Source organism: Aythya ferina, assembly GCF_964211825.1.
Source record: "Aythya ferina genome assembly, chromosome: 6".
NCBI lineage: Eukaryota > Metazoa > Chordata > Aves > Anseriformes > Anatidae > Aythya > Aythya ferina.
In genome coordinates, this window is record NC_140303.1 from 41644311 (window position 1) to 41665625 (window position 21315).

A 21315-nucleotide genomic window follows, 5' to 3' on the forward strand; every position below is an offset into this window, starting at 1 on the left:
TAGGCTGTCCTTCCTTCCTTAGCACGAGCAGGGCAGATGCTTGCAGCTGATCAGTTTAGCTGATCGGTTTAGGAGGAATGCACACTTTTTTCATGCTTTTGAGCCATTTGTGCATTAAATCTTTTTAAAGAGAGTAGGTGTGATGGGATTCTTTGCAGATACCCAAGATAGCATTCCTTAGAGCTTCCAGACCTAAAGCTTTGACTGCTTCTTGTCTTCCTCACCGTTAGCTGAATGGCTGCTGCTGTTCTGCGGAATACATTATTGAACCACGCTTGTACCTGGTAACTGTTTTCAGTCTTTCTCAGCTACTGTAAACTTTAAGGCACTTTGCTTTCTCTTTTCACTAGTTATCGTTTTCACTTTATTCAGCGAAACCATGCAGAGAACAATGATTCAACCTGATAGTGAACAGCTTTTTTCTTCTTGTCAAACCTGGCCATAGACCCCAGTCCTGGCCATTATTCCACTCTTACTGGATTTTAGTGGAAAACTTTTAGATAACTTTATTATTAACATAAATTTCTGGCATTTCATTTGTAACAAATTACCAATTTTTAGTTAACTCTTCAGGTGAAGAGTCTATTAAAATTATGAAACCTGAGTATTTCTTACTCTCCAGCTTTCCTAGTTTGCTAAGTTGCTATACAGGTTTACCAACCACATCAAGCATAATGTAAGAAACCTCAATAGTTCAGTATTATGAGTATACTACTTTTGCCACAAGAGGTAGCTATATGTCTACAGCTTACTCAGGTTCTGCCAGCTAAGCTAGCCTCTGAAAACGCAGCTATTTTCTTAGAAGGAGGTATACTTAATCTGAAAAAAAAAAAAAAATGAAGTAGTTTCAAAGAAACATAATAGATTAAGTACTGAAATCATCATTTGGTATTTCACACGGGACTCTAGCAATTGTGGAGATCCAAAGAGCATAGTCGTTACAAAACAGTTCCTTTTCCTTCCTACATTCTTGATGTTTATGGCTGTAGTCGATTAAACTGAAACATCAAACAGGGAATACAGGAAAGCGCATACTACATTTATATTAGACACACTTGCATAGATAATCAGTATTTGCTGATTTTATAGGTGCTTTCATATTTAAACTTGTTAATTTAGAAACAATTCATTCTTCCGTGAACCAGGCAACATTGGAAAATTGGATACAGCATTTCATATTCAACTGTTATGTAAAACGGGAGGAAGTTTCTGAAACTGATTTCATTTAATTATTTCAGAAGTTATTTTTATGTAAATGAATAACAAAGCTATTATAAAGTATTAGTTTTTATAAAGTAGCCATCATTTTAGTTGCAAAATATACAGTTAAAGGCATACTGAAATAGAACAGTCACTAAAATAATGAATAGTGACCTTAAACTTTAATTCCAACCTACTTTTTTGCTCATAACTTTCTGGAATTCCTTCTAGTTTAATTTTTCCATATTTGGTATCTTTTTTTTTTTTTTTTTGAAGCTCAAGAGTTAGCGAAAACTCTGAGCCTAATTTAAGCTGCACAAGCCTGAAATATTTGTTCCCTATATGTTGCTGTCAAGAAACATCAAAAACGATGACAAACAAGAATAGCTATTAAAAAATAGCTGAAATTTAAAGCTTTTAACTTGGTTTGTTCTGTGGATCTCAACCGAAAAAAGTGAAAACAAGTCAAAAAGCTAAATTCAGAGTGAGATAATTTTGTTGGAGCTGTTCAAAGATGGCAGGCAACAATGGGTAGACATATAATTTTCTCTACAGTGCACATATATTTGAGTTCTGCTGTGCAAAAGTTTTTCGAGGTTTCTAAAGACAGTACTTTAAAATATTATGGATAACCCTCCAATTATGTTTAACTCTAGCCTCTAACCCTTTAGCAAGGCCAGTTTTAGGCTGCTACTATCTTGAATTTTATTTTTTTCTAACTGAATTCAACTCACAAAAAGTAAATAAAGGAATTTTAAAATGTTATAGATGTATTTGTCATGACACATTTATAACTCTGACTGTCTCCAAGAACTTAAGTGAAGGATAGCTTTGTTCAGAATGCCTTTATTAGCGCATGCACAGAAAAAAAGGGGGATGAGGGGTGGCGAGGGGAATGTCCCAAAGCTCTGCGGGCCGTGGCTGTAAGGAATTTACAAATTTGGCTGGCAAAAATGGAATGCATATATTGTTTTACACTAATAAGATCATGCTTCACAAATAGGAGAAAATTAAGTTTGAACCAACCAACATACTGGTTGGTATGGCAGAATGATAATAAGCTCAGAAATATTTGTCTTTAACCAACAATACTGTTCCTTTCAAATGGAACAAGGACTGCTAACCTTTGGCGTTTTTCCCAGTTTACATAAAACGTTTGGGTAGCTTGGCATATGCGTTGTACCTTTAAACACTTCCACTGAGACACAAACTGTTCTTCTGCTATTATGGCTCACCAAATGATTAAAAACGAATTCTCATTTTAAAGAACAATTTGTCATATTTGTAACAAAAATGTGAAGGAACAGTTTTGACTGTGGTTTGGTTCCAGCTGAACGGCAGGGGGAGGAATACAATCCCTGTTCCTAAGAAGGACCTCGGTAGCACCAGCGTTCTTGACAGTTTTCTGACAGAGTGAACTATAACCTAAGAACAGATCGTCATCTGTTTACAGAGAAGAAATTCCATTAAGTCTCTTTGAGACAGTCTTTCCCAACAGAATCTTCAGAGACATAAATTAATACTGTATGCTAGACCTATTGCCCTAGAAGTATAAATACAAAGTATACTAGGGAAACAGAACAAATTATCAGCCATAAGCACGGATCTCCTTACTTTCATGACTGTTTTCATGAGATAGATGTTTCTAGTGCTTCCAGCTTTTCAAGACATTCATGGATTTTTTGGTTACATCCTGGGGATTTCTGAAGTATTAAGCATCATTTCTTACATATCAAAATAATTTTTTCCCTTGACAATAGGCTCTTAGGGAGCCTGTAGGGAATGCAGTACATGTCTCCACATGGGGATTAATTTCCAGTTAACTACTACTAGCGTTATTTCAAATATAAAACACTCGTTTCCCTCATTCTATGATGTTATTATAGTTTGGAGCAAATAATTCATATACAACGAGCTTCTTCTAAACTTTATGATACACAAACTTTATTTTATTTTCTGTAGTGCTTTTTCTGAACTGATGTGCTGTGCTAAATAAATACACTAAAGTAAAAACAACAACAACAACAAGGACTAAACACACCAATAAACCCTACCCTCTGCACCAGTCTACATTAGTTATTTTGACACGGAAAAAAAGGATGGAAGGAAAGAAAGGGAGGGAGCCTAAAGGGCAAAGAAGAAATTCTGGCTTGTCTCAAAGTGGTCTCCAAGACATGTTACTAGTGCCTTCTTCATACTGCTGTCTTTTGCAGCATTTTTGCTTCCACCATTATATTCTATCCTCATATGTTTTGTTTTGTTTTGTTTTTTAATTCAGATGACTCCATAAAGAAATTGGAACATTTGGGTGCCAATAATGGTAGACGAATTGTCATTTTTTTGCTAAATTGCATTGTTTTTTGCTGTTGTTGTTCCCTGTACTGAAGAGTACTTTTTAAAATGCTCAGTTGCTGTTACACTCACTTAAAAGATTCCCCAATATTAGTTAGTTCTATTTCTGAAAGTAAGGCAGAATGAAAGAAACCACCACAGAGACATAACCTCTGTGGGAAGGAGAAAAGAAGAGCCGAAGAATGTCAGTGGCTCAGAGTAAATAAATTATCTGAACAAATGAGTGGAAGGTGCAGAGGGCAGAAAAGTAGAGGACGATAAACAGCTGTGGGCTGAATTGTTCCCAAAAGGAAGGTACTGGAGAGCAAAAATCCTTATGCTGCTGTGACCAAAAGTATTGCTCTGATGAGGTAAATAGGGATGTATTAAAATCAAGCCCCATTTAAAAATATCCCGATGCCAAGCTTTCCTGTGGAACAGCAGGACCTAACTCCAACTAACAGCAAACTGTCTTTCAAAGCTTCTAAGTTCATATACAGAGGAAGAGCGAGCAAGCACTGAGCGTGACTAGGAATAAATCCCACAACAGCAGCATCATAGCTCTGTTTTTTTGGCTCAGGTTTCAGAGACAAAGACAAAATCATAAAAGGCTGCCAGAGCTAAGACATTTCCTCCGAGACAGAGAAAACTCCTCTCTTTCCAGACAGAGGCCTCATGCAGAATGGAGGGAAGAGAATGTGATTCTCTGCAGGAAGAGGGAAAAGCTGCTGGCCGAGCTGCACAATGTTCTGCCCTTGTTTTGGGACAAGTCTCCAGCTACTGAGCTGCTGAAGTCAAAATGAAAGAAGTGTGAGATAACTGACTTTCTGCTGTTGTACCCCTGAGAGCCTTTGTCTCCACGTTGCTCTGCTCCTCCAACACCATACAAGGCAGTCCCGGCAAGTGTTCTTATGAGGATGCTCTTCTATGTAAGACTGCAACTCGTTTCTGAACACACATATGGATTCTCTTCTGTACCCCTCAGAGACCCACTGAAAGATGCTGCATGAAATGTATGCACAACATAGAAAATGTCCTGCAGTACTCTGACACTGTAGTAGTTATTTTGCTGTTAAATTCATATTTAGTTGTTCATGATGAATTAAACATGAAGATAAATCGTAGTTTGCTCAGCAAATCCTTACTGTTATTTATAGATGTATTTCATACTGTCCCTACACTTTCCTTTTTTTGGTATGAGGAAGAATAATCTTTTTGTTAATTATATGAAAGTGTGATGTAGAAATTATATGTAGGGAAGCTAATCAGCTTGGCCCAAATGCAGGGAACAGCTGGATGATTGGACATTTGGGATGGAAAAGGCAAGCCATTTGAGACTGGGAGAGAAAAATACATCATATGAATGTTTCTGCTAACGTTATCAACTGCTGTGCTCATAATGATGGCATTCAGACCACCACTGCTACATGTGTCTTTACCTACTGAAACAAACAAACAAACAAACAAAAACAAAAAACTAACTCTAAAACCATTAACATGAGATGGTTATCTAAGTGTAAAAACCACCTAGAGATAATGCTCTGTAGTGGTTACTTTGATACAGCTCATCAGGGTTACCACAGATAGCAATAACCTCAGCTAGCTACACCAAAGTAAAAATATCTGTACTTCATTTCAAACTGGATTTTATGCCAACAGAACTGTTTCAAATTACCTCTTGTGATAGAACAAATCTTCCCTGCTTCTGCAAAAATCTTAAGTGTCAACATTAAAAGCAAGTTGGAATGACTATTGTGCTACTCAGATAAAGTTTTAACAAATTCTTTCAGTAATGCTGAGATCCTTGTCATCAGTTATATTCTGCTCATCTATTTGATGTTTGATTTTAAATCTCGTATTTTAAAAATCATGAAGTGAGCATAAAGATTTTTAAGTAGAGTTCTGCAACTGGGAACTGAGAGATTACTAAGTACCAGTTACTTAAGTAAGTTACTGTCAGACACAGTTGAACTGTTTACACAGACTAAATGCTCAGAGGGATGCACAATGGCAGATTAAAAATAGATACCTGAAATTGCTTTCAACCATCTGCAGCACCCTTCCACCTGGGAATCTTACCTAGCAATTGAGCTTTTCCATCAAACACAATTTGTTTTATTGCTGCAGTTTTCAAACCACTATATTAAGATAAATGGTCCTCAGATATCTTTTACCTTACAGGCTGATCTGAAACAGTGGCAGTTGAGGAGCTGATACATACCTACACATACTTTGCAGACAACAGAAGGGTAGGGAGCATACAAGGGAAGCAGCATCCAGTTTTAAGCCACTGTTGCACATATGCTGGTGGTTTCACTAAATACACAGCAGGAGTAGGGTTAGGGTTAAAACCTTCAGAACCCTAAACTTCAGAACTGAATCTTTAATTTTTAAATGAAAAAAATCCCGAAATTAATGTCACCAGTCTACTATCTATATAAAAATATGGACAAGTTCATTTCTCATTTTATAACAGAGAAAACACAAATATATACAGGTTTTGATAAAAAGGTTTCAGCATTTATTTTAGCCAGCGTTGCTATATGCTGTTGTTAGTGATCTCCATGTGAAAATAAGTTTCAAATAAATAAATAAAAAAGCAAGTACGAATGATTCACATCATCTTATGAAAATATGCAAGAGAAAACAAAACAAAACAAACAAAAACAGAAAACAAGTGCTCAGATTGCAAACTCAAATCTCAGAAGCCAGAAAATGCTCGAGTTAAGGTCTGTTAAAGTTTAAAAAGCTTTTAATGTCAAGCTTTCTTCCATTACAGTAGTTATATATCATAATCACATTTCCCCAGTTATATCGTTGAAGAACTGAATGCTTTAGGACTGCAACTGCATCATCTTCAGCCTTCATTTATTCAGTTCTCTTCTGCACCCCAATTTTTCAGTATCTTGAGAAATGCGACACAGAAACCAGAAAGCATGTCTCAGTGCTTGTTTTACCAAGGGTGTATTCAGAAGTGGTATCGCCTCTGCATATGCTCACTAATCCCTTGTTTATATGTGCAAAGAATGCATGAACTTTTTTTGCTACAGCACCATTCTTGTAGAGTTGCATCACCATTATAGCCCCAAATCCTTTTACAGGTGCAGCTTTCCAAGCCAGAGCATCTCGCCTTCGGCACTGCAGTCACGGACCTCGGTCCTTGTTCCCAAATGCGGTCCTTGTTCCCAAATGAGTCTGCCTGTCTCAAATGCCTCCCATGCCCCAGTTTAACAACTAATTTCACAGAATCACAGAATCACAGAATTTCTAGGTTGGAAGAGGCCTCAAGATCATCGAGTCCAACCTCTGACCTAACGCTAACAGTCCCCACTAAACCATATCCCTAAGCTCTACATCTAAACGTCTTTTGAAGACTTCCAGGGATGGTGACTCCACCACCTCCCTGGGCAGCCTGTTCCAATGCCTAACAACCCTTTCGGTAAAGAAGTTCTTCCTATTCATCCTAATTTGGATGCCTCTGAGAAATTTTGTCAGTATCATTTACATTCCACCGATCTTTTTGTCCTTTGCAGATCTTGTCTGCAATCATTTTCAGTGTTGTTTCAGCGCTTTTTATCCAGGCCGTGTCGCAGTACTCAGGAGGTACCCAGCACCTGCACGTTCCCCGGGCGGCACAAGGCAGCCTCCGGGGACGGTCGCTCCGGGGTGCTTCGCGTATTCGGAGCAGAAGCCCCGCAGACCCGAGCCGCATCCACAAGTTTTCAGCACCCTTAGCCTAGCCGAGGTCGCTGCCGTCCGGGCACCCTGCAAGGGAAAGATGAGGCACAGACGGAACGGAGCGCGCTCAAAAGGCCGCGCACCGGCACCGTCCGCCTGAGCCGAGCTCCCGGCACCCCGCCGCCCGGAGCCGTCGCGCCCGGCGCTGGGGCCGTCGGGGCTGGCGGCCGCCGCCAGTGCCCTGCCCGCCGGGGGGCGCTGCCGTGGGGTGGGCCGCGGGGCCGTGGGGCCGCAGGGCCTGCGCGCTCGGGGCCGGCCCAGGCCTGGCGCCGCCGGCACCCGCCCCGCTGACCTCTGCTGCGGGCCGCGCCCGCCCGTCCCGCGGGGGCTGCGCCGAGCGGGCCGAGGGCCGAGCCGATCCCGGCCGAGCCGATCCCGGCCGAGCCGATCCCGGCCGAGCCGATCCCGCCGCCCCGCCCCGGGCGCTCCCCGCCCCGCGGAGCCGGTCCCGTGCAGAGGCGGGGACTGCGGCCGTCCGCCGGCGGTGAGCTCATCCCGGCGCCGCGCCTGCCTGGCCGCGGAGGAGCCCGGCGGGGGCCGCGCCGCGGGAGCCGTCGGGGAGGCGAGCGGGGCCCGCGCGGCGGAGGTGAGCGCTCGGCGCCCCTGCCCCTGCCCCCCGCGCCCCCGCCCCACGCCGCCGGGTTTGGGCAGCGCCCTTCGCCCGCTCCCTCCAGCGGCGCTCGGCGGCGGCCGCGCGAGTCAAACTTTGTGGCCGCGGAGCGCGGCGGGGCCGGGCCGAGGCGGGCGGCGGGGCCGGGGCCGGGGCCGGGGCCGGGGCCGGGGCCGGGGCCGCGCGGGTGGGGGCAGGGAAGGGAGAGGCGCGGCGGGCCCGGAGCGGGGCGAGGCCCGGGGAGCAGCCCGGCAGCCCGGCCTGCGTGCCGGCCGGCGGGGGGAGCAGGAGCCCGGTCCCCGGGAGCGCGCCTGCCGTGCGCTGCTGCCCGCGCCGAGCCCTGAGGGGCGCCCGGGCGAGAGAAGGACGCGGGCGCGGCCGCGCCTGACAGCCGGGCTGCCCCGCGGACGGCAGCGCCGGGCAGGGCCGGGCCGGGCCGTGTGGCGCCGCGGAGCGGTACCGGGGGCCCCGCCCGTGCCCGCCCGGGAGGCGCGGACGCCGCGCGGCTGGGCCGGGCCCCGCGGCCAAGGGCTCTGCCCGGCTCTGCCCGGCCCGGTGCTGCCCGGGCCCCGGCCCCGGCGCCGCGCCTGCCCTCGGCCCGGCGGGCTGCGCTGAGCGCTCGCACAGCCGCGCTGCCCCGGGGTTTCGCAGGATTGCTCGGTCCGTGCTCGTGGCGTGTCAGAACGCAGCGTGAGCTCGTGTTTCGTACAGCGGTGGCTTAAAAAAGTACCTCGGTGGCCGTGAAATTAAAAAGCACCAGGAAACAGGGATGGGAAATCAGTGTGGTATCTTGCATCCTGCAGAACTTCCTCCCGCGGCTGTTTGATATGCAGCTGCCAGAAATCGGCCTTCTCCTGTTTGCTCTGAGCCAACGCTTAAGTGATGGGAAAGTAGTATCGTGACATTAAATAATGCTAGTAATCGAGGTAAGCGTGAATACAGTTTCTGTTTGTAATTGCTAGTGCAGTGTGTTTAGAGCTTCGTTTATGTGGGCGCGCTAAGGTGCTACTCGTCTCGGTTTCTGGGCTTAGCTAGCCATCGGAATGGTGATAAATGGTGTCGGCTGCAGAGCCGAAACATATTTGGCTCATTGCCAAAGTCGCGCAGCTTCCCATAACAGTCTGTAGGAAAAAGACGTTTTGTGTGTCTAACCACAGTCCTGAAGTTGATGCCATAGCAACTTTGTGATCTGAGCATACACTTTGGAAGACAGCTAAGCAGTCTTAGCAGAATTATTCTGTTCTTCTTTAGCTGAACTTTGTGCTGTCATCAGGATTAAGTCTTTCTTTGAAGATGAAAGATTAATCGACAAGCCTTCAAACTTTCTTGTGTCTAGGAACATCGGCCCGATCTGTTGGGTGTTTGTAATGACACCCATAAACACATCTGCAAATTGAGATTTATAATCATGGCTTTAACCTTAAGATTTGTCTGTAGAGATGCTCTTTTCACTAAATATTAGTATTTCAAGCTCTGTCAGAAGCTAGATCTTCGTGCTTTGTAGAAAGACAGAGGAAGGTCAACTTTGGATTGCATGTATGACTATGGTTTGAAAAGGATGGGTCAGTTCATGTCTTTTGGCTGCTCCCAGCACCCTAAACTATACTCAGGCCCTGGAGAGTTTGTTTACCACAAAGCTGTGGCAACAGAAAAAGAAAAAAACATATGGCCTTAGAAATGCACATGGCCTTATTTTTCAAAAATGTTTGTAGAGGCAGTGCTGTTATAAAACTGGCTTTTAAATAATATGTAGGGTATAGTTTAACACATGGAGTGGGGAAAAAAAGAGCAAATACAAAAACAGTGCATGATCTTCCCAGTGCCTTTAGTGTTGTATTTAGCTGTAGTTTTAAAAGTGCCTTTTAAAAAAAGTTTGTTTTGGTGGAACCATAAAGTCTCATCTTGTCCTGAAGGGAAGTAAGTAAAGGGGTCATTTGCTCATAAATGCAAAATATCTGGTGCACAGCCTAATATTAATGTGTGAAATTCCTATCCTGTCTCTTTTTACCTTCTCCTTTAAAATTCATTATTTAGCATGACTGATTAAATTCTTTAGTATTTGTTGTGTTTAGGATATTTTTGTAAGGATGTCAGCACACTTACCTGATTAAAGGTACTTGTCCAAGTATAAAATATACTGTCGAGATTTTGAGATGCTCCCCGTTCTGTTCTTAGCCTCGCCATCCACTGTCCATTCACTGTCCTGAGGCCAGTACAACGTACCTCGCTGCTCGTGCAGAACGGAGACAGGTTGAAGTACAGGGTCTGTTGCACAGTCTGAACCAGAACACAGGTCTTCTGCCATCCGTTGTTGAGCTTCGGCAAAATACTGCACCTCTGATCTCCTTACTGGAGCAAAAATTTCCCGTTGCTTTCTGTTGTTGTTGTTCTCCTCTTGTCTTCATAAGGAGACTAATCCTGCAGTTTGCCTTGTAGTTATTTCAGGCTTCTGTTCTGTGTAGGTGCTGAATAACTGTAAACCTTGTCAAGCCTGCGTCTTGAAATACATGCAGTGTAGTTCTCATTAGTGTAATGACTTCAACTTTTTAATGTCTTGTTTCTTCAGTCATGTTTTTTGTTTGTTTTTGTTTCCTCCCTTCCACTCGCTGGTAGGAGGCACACTAAGCCGTAGCCTTAAGCCATAAAGGCACTTTGGAACCAGAATACTGCATTTTGCAGTATCTTAATATCTTGGCTTAAGTGCTCAGCCTCTCTGTATAATGTATGGAGATACTCCTGTACCTAAGTGATATTCATGAGAGTCTGGAAGCAGAAGGCTGGGTAACACAAAGCCTCTGTTAGAGGTGTTTCTCCATCACTGGGAGAGGAATTGACTGGGAGGGTTTTTTTTATTTCTTTGTTTGTTTTTTTATCAGCTTCCTTAAATTCATGGTTCTGCTTTAAAGTTAGGACTCGTGAATTATCAGTAGAGGCAGATTTTCGTGTTTTAGATTTCTTTTCTAACACTACTCTGTATTTCAAAAAAGTCTCCCCAGACTCCAGACCAGGCCCATGATGCCTTCCTTGCCCTGTGATTAGCGATCCAAGTATTGCTCAAATTCATTTTTTTTTTTTCTCTTGTAATTATGCATCACATTCCAGTGTTGTAAGAAATAAAGTATCAAAGAAGAGCATGCAAGGTGAACGTGCAACACGTACCCCCCTGCGTGGGAGGGGGAACAGTTACAGACGTGGGGGGGCGCTTGAGCAGTGCCCATGCTGGTGGATGCGCCGTGTAACAACAGCAGTGGGTGACTTTGTGACCCAAGTCAGTGGCTTTATTGCTGAACCCTTAACTTCATTTCTTCCCCTTCCCTTCTCTGTGTTCCCCTGTCTAGTTCAGACAAATCTTTAATTAAGATATTCAAGAATTAGCATGGTTGTAACAAAATCTGAAGAATTCCTAAGCAGTCTCTTTGGCGTAATCCTAGCTGCCACCGTGGTTGTTTTTCTAATGCAGAGAGCAAAGCATTCTTGGTCATGTTAAGAAGCCCTGGCTTCTAGTTGAACTTACGACTTCCTCTGTTAAGGTCTTTAATTTTTACATATATTTATAGAATTAGCAAATATTGTCAATACTTGTGTTATCTGTATCTAGTAGCATATGAGGTGCAGTTTCAGAAATGTGTAGGATGAAAGGGTGAGGGTTTGCTGCTTGGTTGCTGTATATTTCATATATTTGGTAATTAATAGTTTTAAAAACAAGATTGTATGTGGGATGGCTGCTGCCTTGTATCCAGGTTGCATATATGGTCTGGGTGGTTGGTTTTTTTTTGGGGGGGTTGGGGTTGCTTTTTTGTGTGTGTGGTTTTCTTTTAGGGGGGAGGTTGATGGGTTGATGTTAGTTTTTATTTTTTTAAGACTTGATCATAGTCTTGGTTAAATCTAGATCCAGCCGGAGAGAAGCTGCAACTTGTTAGCAACACAGGAAACGCCCTCAAAGAAAGTTTTTGATGTGTACGTTAGTGCGTAAGTGTGAACTCTGCAGCTACATGGCGGGAGTTAGGCAGTGGGGAACCCTGTTCCACTGAAGTGTGGAATGGCTTGGTTTCTTTCAGTGTTGTATTAGCTTCTGGTGGAACTTTGCTGCTGCGTACTTAATTATATTTAAGTACTAATTATTAAATATCTATGACTTGTCGAAAGCTGGTAGTCATGAGTCAAATTCAGAGCTATTGTACTTAAAATAGCTGTGGTGTTTTAATTGTTGGAAGAGACAGACATGAGATTAAACTTTTTTTTTTAAAACCAGCTTTGCTTCATCTGGAAAAATGTTAGAATTTGAGTAAAGACTACCTTTCTTCTTTCAATCACTTAAAATGAAACTAATCAGTTTCTTTCTTAACAGCTGTCCTTGCCTCTGAATCTCTGTTTCTGCCCAAACTTTAACAAGTTAGGGTTTGAACAACATAAAAGTAAGAATGAATAGAAGCAGAATATGACCTGTGACTTCTGAAACTTAAGTGAAATTTAAGTTGCTAGAGAGCTTAATGTGTGGATTGGTTCTTTTGTTTGTTATGGGGAGGGGGGCTGTTTCTTTTGGTTTTTTTTTTTTTTTTTTTTTGGTTTTGAACAAGAATGACAAAACATAAAAAAAAAAATCTTAATGTGAATTCTGGAGGGGACTTATTTTTGTGGTTTACACCAGAAATGCCTTTGAGTTGAGTTGATCGTTAATGTGCTTCAGGGTCTATTTTACACTGGGCTGGATTCCCATTGAGGTCAGAAAGGGAGTTTTTTTGCTTAAGTAAGGACAGAGTTTCTGGATTTTTCTACAATATTTGCCTGAAACTGAAAGTTTCAAGAAGGAGGAATGTTACTGCCACAAACTATAGACATAGTTTTGCTATGACAAAGTAAAATCTTCAGCACTTTCCAAGTACTGATCTCGAATCTTTGTATGCATGAAAGAATTACTTTGAAAAGTTTAAGAAACAATGAAAAGACGTCAGGGGAAAATTCCCCTTTATCCTCAGTTAAGTTATACTTGGCAAAAATGGAATGGAGTAGGAACATTGTGCCTCCTGGCATGAGGTACCTGCCTACTGTCATGATGTACTACCAAGCTAGTGCCCAATTTCAGAGTTCTTGGGAATGCTTAAAGCTCTGGGAAGGCAGAGCTGGTTTGTGTAGGGTTGTCACTTCTTCTGCGTCTAAGCTGTTGCTTGCTTGTGCCACCATGGTGCATTACCAGATGTATTTTCTGTAGGTTTGGAGCAGGTCAATCAACGGGTGATGGAACACTTCCTAAAAATAACTTTACACTCATTCAGTGAAACCAGGCATGGTTTTGAAATCTCGGGGGGAAAAAAATAATAAAGTGGTGTTTTATTTTTCCTGACCAATAATTCTGCACTTTATGACTAAAAGGCAACGCAGAAAGGAGGGCAAAAGTGACATTGTTAAAGGAGGGCAAAAGTGACATTGTTATTTTGTTCTGTAGAGTTCAAAGTGCTGTAGAAGTCTGCACCAGAGGATTATGCCGCAAGATTTGTTAGAGGGGATTTTTCTTCCCGTGCCTCTACCACGTTCTCCCAGGGCTCTTGCAGCCTCTGCCATAGCGTTTGCCACCACAGCCCCGTCTGGGGCTTCTTGAGAGAGCTCCTGGTGTTGGCAAAGCGTTCTGCTCAGGTGCGTTGTTCCACAGAGAGCTGCTGGCTGTCTCTGAGACATCTAACAGCATCCCTCGATCTGCTAGAAATGACATGCTTCCTGTGTTTTTTATTTTCCTCCTATTTTCACCAGGTCTGCTAATAGGAAAACCAAATGCTTTCTTCCTTGGTGGGACTTGCTTGGTTGAGGGAGAGCTTTAAACGGTCCTTTTCCTTTCTTCAAGTCATAGTTTTTACCAGGACAAATAAAGATTTTTTTCTTTCCAGTTTCTCTTCTATCCACAGGGTTTCAGGCTAAGTGCATTCTTGTTAACTTCAGTCTGCTGCTGTTGCATCTGTTGTCTTCATAAATCAGTGAACTTGGTTCATTTGACTTAAATGGAATGCTTGCAACCATCCCAGTAACTGGCCAAGGTAGAGCAGTACATACTCTCTTGGCAAACTTATGAAGATTACATAGATCTACGATAGTAACGAATAATTAATTTTTAAAGGATACAGGTTTGTATTGTTCCACTAGTTAAATTCTAGTTGTGAAGATTTATTTTTGGGGGGCAGGGTGGGTATGGGACTTGCCTGTGGAGGAAATGCTTTCTGACATTGGCGTTAGAGGCTCTTACTGGTGCTTGTCTATTTAATTACTGAAAGCAATGGGACAACTGTAAAACTTTAATCTATATGGACTTGCCAGGTACTTCATATTTTTGGTAAGAGCATGTATGATCTTGTCTACACCAGGGAGTTATTGCAGAATAAGGCAGGGTGTGAATGTGAAGCACTTTTCACCTTGTATAGACAAGCCTTTGATTTTTCTTGCCGGAGCAAACTCTGGGATGTTTCACGTATGTTTTTGTCCCTAGTTTGGGCTCTCTGGTGACCTTACTGCTGACAAGGAATTACATCTAAAGCATGGATCTCATGTGAGTGATTTCAGCAGTCTGCTTCTGTGAAGGGAGTACTCTCTCACAAGAAAGCCTCCAGTCTTCTTACAATCCAGCACGTAAGTCCTTTGTGGTAGATACTGCTTCTCCTCAGTGTTCAAACAGGACTCATTTTAACATTGTAACAAGGGCTCTTAATCCTACTGCATTATACATTAAAATAAAAAGTGCTTTAAGTGAAGAGGAATTGGCAAAACACGGATGTTTGAGTGTTTCCTTGTAGTTCGCGATATAGAGGAATGTCTGAGTGTTACTCATAAAAGAGCATAACCAATTAATTCAAAACAGAGGATTTGCATTTCATAAAAGACAGAAAGGGTAGAATCCCAGGATTTGAGACAGGAAGCAGGGAGGGTAATATTTCTGCTTTGCCACATTCCTATGGGCGAGATTTCAGGAGATAGCTGAGCCAACCTAGCAGTTTGTTGTGATTCCAAGGTGTGGTTCTCCTTCCTGCTGTACCTGCCGTGGGATCCTGCTTTTTCCAATGTCATCTCCGTGGCTCATCCATCCCCTCAGTGCCTTTCAGAAAACACGAAGAAGGTTTTTTAACCTTTCCTGCCAGTTAGCGTGTTGAATCATGTTACTGAGTGTTCAGACAGAACGGGCACAATGCAGCAGGAATGTGCAGCTGCCCTCTTTGGCCATCATGTAAAGACTCACCTGTTAGGACCTTCAACAAACTGTTTTTTGCTTCTCTGAAATAAAACAAAAATAAGACTGCTACCCTCCTTGAAGTATGTTAGGAAGTGCAATGTGCTTAAAAAATACTGAAGACCAAGATACTCAGGAGGAAGAGACGGTATATATAAATGCCTAAGATATATATTGATTCATGTGTCTCCTGGATTCTGTAACTTAATGTCTAGTCTCCATGCAGGCTTGAGAATATTAAAGTAAATTAGCAAACTTGGGAATTTATCTGCTGTGTTACTGCTTTAGGCTCTTTATTATTTTGTTTTAATTTATTTTGTTTTATTTAATTTTAGTTGAATTGTGCTATGTTTATGAGCCTTGCATTCACGTTTATTTCCTGGACTTAGGGTCACTTAGTTGTCTTGCCTTTTTTTTTTTTTTAACCTGTTTGTTAACAGATCCATTTAAGGCAGTTGCATTCTCTGAAAGTAAAAATCTTCTGAATTTCATTTCTAGAACAGTTTCTAAGTTTTCCTTGTATTATTTGCCCTGTTTGAGCAGGTGGGCTGGACCAGGTGACCTCCAGAGGTTTCCTCCAGCCTCAGCTACTCTGTGACTCTACCCTACCCAAAGAAGTCTTAGTGAGCGTCATTACTTTTTGTCATTGTGTATTTCAAGTCGTTGCACAGATATCACTCTACATCAGGTAACTGAGGTTAGAAGTTATATATTCTAATGAAAACATCAAAATCTACGTGAAACAAGAGCAATATATTTTAAAAGTCACATTAAAACCTCCAAAAGTATTTACTTAATAGATAATGCTGATCTCTATTTTTAGTCCTGTGAGGCAGGAAGTGTATAATGTGTCCTTTGTATGCACACTTTGGATGGAGCTTTGCATTTGTTTTCTGGCAAAAGTGAGTAGTTGAAATTCTCATCCATTTCAAGATCACAGAATCATAGAATATCCTGAGTTGGAAGGGATCAGTTGGAAGGGATCAGTTGGAAGGCATCAGTTGGAAGGATCATCAAGTCAAACTCCTGGATCAGATATTTTACAATCAGGTTGCAGAAAACATCCTGTCCTAGAATTTCTGAGTGTAGCTGATATGGAGAGGAAAAAAAATAGATCAGAACGTGCACCTGTATGGGACATAGATGTGCAAGATAAAGACAGACGTGTAGTGTTAGGAGAAAATTATTAATGAAACAGGAGAAAAGAGGCAAATTTTGCTTTTTGAAAGGAAGGAAATGATGAAAATTCCAGGAAAAAGCAGAGAAAAAATTCTGAAAATAATCTGGTGGTGTGGATGAAGAATATAGGTGATCTGGAACTAGATACGATAAGGAATTGAAATGTAGAAAAAAGCTTTGAGTTGCATCAGCACCATCTTACTGTCACATTAGCGTGGCTTTTTTTCTAAATGTCAAACATACTGGATTCTGTGCAAACTTGGAAAGTAGCTTTGATAAGGAGAAAGCCACCTTTTCTGTATACTGGCTGTAACTCTGACAACAGAGATTTGTCCATTGCTGGGTTTATCAAAGAGATCTTCTATTGCAGCAGCTGGCCAGGGGTAGGTCAGCTCAAGGCCCCCCCGCTTCATGCACAGTGTTACGTGGGGCTCCTGGCTGGGAAGGAGGCAGGGGAGCGCGGCGGCCGTGTGGCCTGCAGAGCAGGCAGCTGCACCAGCAGGACGGCTGCCTGGCCCCTGGCCTCACCAGGTGTGGCCAGTGTCACTTCATTAATGCCATCAGTGACTCGAGTGGTGGTGTTTCCACAGTGCATCAGTAGGAGAATCCAGGAATAGGCTTAGCATTGTTTTCAGCATGTATGTGAAAGTTAAACGGCTGGCACAAAAGAGAAACGATGATGTACCTGCTTGGAGAAACCGAAGGGAGTTGTGCCGCCATCTCCTCCTCTTGTAGATTTGCTTCAGTCATGTTTTCAAAGCACAAGTCCCTTAGGGGGCTGTTTGTAAACTACCTCATTTTTTTCCTCTTCTGAGAGATCTTCTCAGCATCTGTAGTGGTCTGGCCAGCTGACATGGTGAAGCCCCTGAAAGGAGTAAGGCTGTGGAGCGGTGACCATTGGCAAGAAGCAGGTATTGGCACACTCAGTTCAGCAGTGTTTTGGCTGGACCCTATCCTGTTGTTGCTGCGGATATGCTTTTCAACAGATAAAAGAAATGATGGAAGAAGCCTTCATTTCTAGACAGTAAACATATATTCTCGTATGATGTCCTACGATGTTTTCCTCTAACTACATGCATCTCTAATCACATACTGCCAGTTTTCACCAGTGCCTGTTTTGGCTTGGTATCAAGCGATTTCATGTAGCATTTGGAGGGAATTTGTCTTCCTTTTTTAAAGGGTTCATCAGTGAGTCTATTACAAATCTTTGGAGTTCAGTGATTTATTTTTTTCATATCAACAGTGGCACCACTGTCAGACCAGATGTGGCAGGTGGCATTTTAGATATACACAACCATCCCACTTCTAGAAGCGCAACTGAAGACTGTCATGCTGCTTGTTTATGTGTAGCCTGGCAGGAGAATCATGGCATTCAATCTGGAGGTGCTTAATGTTATTTCTCTGTTCTTGTTTTGCTTTGCTACTTGGTTATATGCGGACAAAAGAAATGACTATGAGAATTAGCATGTTTGTTGGATCACATGTGTTACCATAATTGTATACAGAAGAGACCTGTGGAGTTAGATTGATTTGAAGTCACTTTTCTGGGGGGGGCTGTGTGTCTATTGTCTAGATATCTAGAGTGCTGTTTTGAGAACTGCCTTAGCTTACCAGTGAAATTCTCAACACATTACTTACTTTGGCCAAGTCTAATTTTGGAAAAGATGGTCTGTGATTCTTTTTTTTTTTTTTTTTTTTTTTTCTTTTTAAGATAAATGATCTTGGTGGTTGGTGTGCTTTGTACCTAAAAAGAAAGTCAATTGTTACTGTTTAGAAGTGGCTCCTTTCCAAGTTCTGAGTTGAAAATGCACATCCTATATATGAAAAGACTCCATGGTAGTACACACAGGCACATAACTTGATAAGTTTGTGGTATTTTTTCTGTAGGATTTTTCATCTGTAGTATTTGACAAGTTGAAATTATTAAGCAAGTTGGAAGTGAAGCATAATAGCTTTATCTCCCTCACTGTTGGTTTATCCAGGTGTTTCCTTCTGATGAAGATATTAATTCCCTTTACATGGCATAACTTGTTTCCTCCCCTTGAAGTTTAAAACAGCTGAAATGGAGAAACCAAGCACTATATATGCAAGCTGTAACGTAAAAGCCACAGTAAACAAGCAGAGGGCTGATCAGCTGCAGTAGTTCATTTGTTGAGTTTATGGATTTTAATGATATTCAATATGCCTAGAAAAATTAAATCATTAGTATTAAACCTTGTTGGGTGGACTTTTTAGTCTTCTTAATAGACATGAGGGAAATGCAGCCCTTGACTACTCACCCAGTGACTGGAGAACTTCTCCATTCTTCCTGGGGATGCTGAGTAGAAACGGTATGACTTTAACCAAAATGAATTTCGGTTAAGCCAGTTCTGTCCTGGGTAATGATAGTAGACAGATCTTGTGTATACTAGCTGATGAGGAAGCACTGACTGCCTTAAAGGAATGTCCTGTACCTGAATTTGTAAGAATTCAACTGGCATGCCGTCATTTTGCTGTCACCTAAATCAAATTTGGTTTCTTCCTCCTACAAAGGAGAGTTGGATATTGTCTGCAAACAATTGCAGCTACAGAAGACAGCTATGTGAGTTTTCTAAAGTGTAATGACTCCAAATACCAGGCAGTGCTTCTGAATCAGCTGGTAGGAATCTATTGCCATGGAGAAGTGAAATGGGACATCACTGGGCTGAGAATTTTTGGGTGATGAAGACTTCCTTCTACTGCTTCCCACCCCCCTTATTTTCTAGACTGTGGTGATGCCTTAATAGTACTTGTGGCTTAGTAGGAAGAGACAAAGTTAGTTAAATACACTTGTGAAGGCTAACCTTTACAGGCTATTGAGCCTTTTTTTTTTATTATTATTTTTTTAAGAAGTTGGGGAACCTACATCTGTTCTAATGGATATACTGGAAACTGCATGATAGTCCAGAGAAGAAAGTCTGTTAAAATGTGGGAGTCAAGTGATGCAGATACTCATGACAGATCTGTCCCCATCTCTGCTGTGCGAGATCAAGCCTGTCTTCAGTTTTGTGGGTCATGAAACAATGTCTGGAATTGCAACAGCGTGGAGGAGGCGGGTTTAAACTGATGCAGTGTGGAAGGTGATTTTGCCTACCAAGTTGTGTGAACTGCAGCCTGTATAATTTAAGATGGATACATTCTGCATTGCATTTACTTTTTGCTGTTTGAAGTGAATGGCTGTGTTGTTTTACAGGCAGATTGTTAATGTTCATTTGGAAGCTAGGGCAGTATCTAGGACAGTTGAGAAACTGGAAGCATGTTTTGTTTCCATGCTCTTAATCTTCTGTTCTTTCTGGAGGAAAAGGTGCTGTTATAATGTAAGCATATGGCTGTTCTGTAAAATAAGACTGGACTAGGATGAGTTGGGTCAAGATTTCAGCGTGATTTTTAGAATCATAGAATGATTTGGTTTGGAAGGGACTTGTGACTTCCAAGACCTTTGTCTTCCTTTCATTTTCTGTGTACTGTTAAAGCTGAAATGGCAGTTTCTGACCTAGTTTTCATCTAGTTTTAAGCTTCTGATTTTCTGCTGACATAGTTTGTGCAGGGTGTCTCTTCTGCCAGATGGAAAGCGATGAATTCTTTCTTGCCTAGTGTTTTGACCTTCTTGTAATCAGAGCAGGGGCTTTGTCATGTTTTCAGTGTTTGACATGGTAGGACGGAGAAAGATAGGTTGAAAGTGGCTATTATGACAATAGGAAGAAAAAAAAAATCTATGGTTATATTTAATTTTTATTTCTTTGCTCATTCCTGCCCAAGCATAAGCTGTTTGTGACATCCACCTGTTCCTAGGATTGCTGGCTGGGATTCTTGTACTGGTGTTCCCTCAAGACTTTTTTTTTTTTAACCTTGTGACCTTATTTCTGTGTAGAACACCTCTTCAGATAGTGGCTTTCCACTTAGAGGAGGGCCAAATTTTTCGTTTTATCTTTTTAACTTTTTTATTGAAGTAAGTATTATTGCTGAAGGCAAGCAGCAAGGAGTCTTTTTCCTCTTATCCACCCTTCATTATTCTACTTGCTCCACACGCCCCCACCTTCTTCTTACCCCCGAAGCAAAAACTTACTTTGCTGCATGATCTGTGTATCCTGATCTGTCTTGGAAGGCTGGAGGAAAGGAAAGATAATTCATTAAATTTAGAAATAAAAGGCAGCAGGATGATATAGAGGGTAATTTACTTCTGTGGAACGGAACGATACAATTTAAGGGAGAAAACAGCCTGATGAAAGTGAAATTAGTCTAAATGAGATGAGACTAAGAGAGCACAGTGATCTTTTGATCAAAGCCTTTGAAGAAACTGGCAGTACCTTGAAAATGATAAGAGCTTGGAGGTGAGGTTCAGAAAGAGGCTTAAATAGCGAGGTTAAATTTGGTAAATTCAGTAGGGAGAAGAAGTAGGTTTGTTTTTTTTGTTTGTTTGTTTAAGTCATAACTGAAGAAAGATGAAATTCTGTAGGAAATTGTAGACGGTTATGTCTTGGTATTTTCTCTGGAGGAGCTTGACAGAGTGGGAAGAAAAAAAGAAAAATAGGTTTTCTATAACTAATATGTGGCCACATACATATATATATATATATTTTTTTTTTTTTTTTTCTATATGAGAAACAGCTGGTGAGTCTTAAAATCTTACAGCTCCTCTGTTGGAAACGGGTGCTTTTTATCCCAGCAGTAGACAGGCAAATGAGCTATCCAATGTTTTTTCATCTACATGATTGCCAAATCTTTCAGGTTAGTTTAAACTGGTGTTTATGACATTGGAAGTTAATATATATTTCTTTGTCAGTACTTTACATCTACTTCAGTGCAAGATCAGTTTCTTCAGTGCTTGAGGGTAGTAATACATCGCTGGGGAACAGGAGTCTTTTAAACTGGTAAGCAGTCATTTCTGCAGTGTCTGGCACCTGACCAAGAATTTTTGGACAGCAGTGAATTGAAGAGACCACATTTTCCCCTGTGGTCACAGTCCTTAGAGACCATGGCCAAAACAACCTGCAGTAGGGTCAGATAGTAGCATAGCAGAAAAGTGAGTGGT

General features: G+C 42.0%; 1 protein-coding gene and 1 long non-coding RNA gene across 9 annotated transcripts in view; both read left to right on the forward strand.

The window, feature by feature from the left end:
* LOC311438915 lies at positions 1-4655 on the forward strand. Its single transcript, XR_014694427.1, has 2 exons — positions 1-284; positions 4112-4655. It is a non-coding gene; the product is annotated as an uncharacterized lncRNA (long non-coding RNA).
* Positions 4656-7628: 2973 nt separating this feature from the next.
* TANC1 (tetratricopeptide repeat, ankyrin repeat and coiled-coil containing 1) overlaps positions 7629-21315 on the forward strand; it is a gene marked incomplete at its 3' end in the record, with an annotated part of 96742 nt that continues 83055 nt past the window's right edge. For 2 of the 8 annotated variants that reach the window (XM_084523929.1, XM_084523932.1), the window contains exons 1-2: positions 8698-8805; positions 14352-14491. Of the gene's footprint in view, positions 7856-8697; positions 8806-14351; positions 14492-21315 lie in introns of those variants that run through there. The other 6 variants (XM_084523930.1, XM_084523934.1, XM_084523927.1 and 3 more) reach the window with 6 other exon arrangements.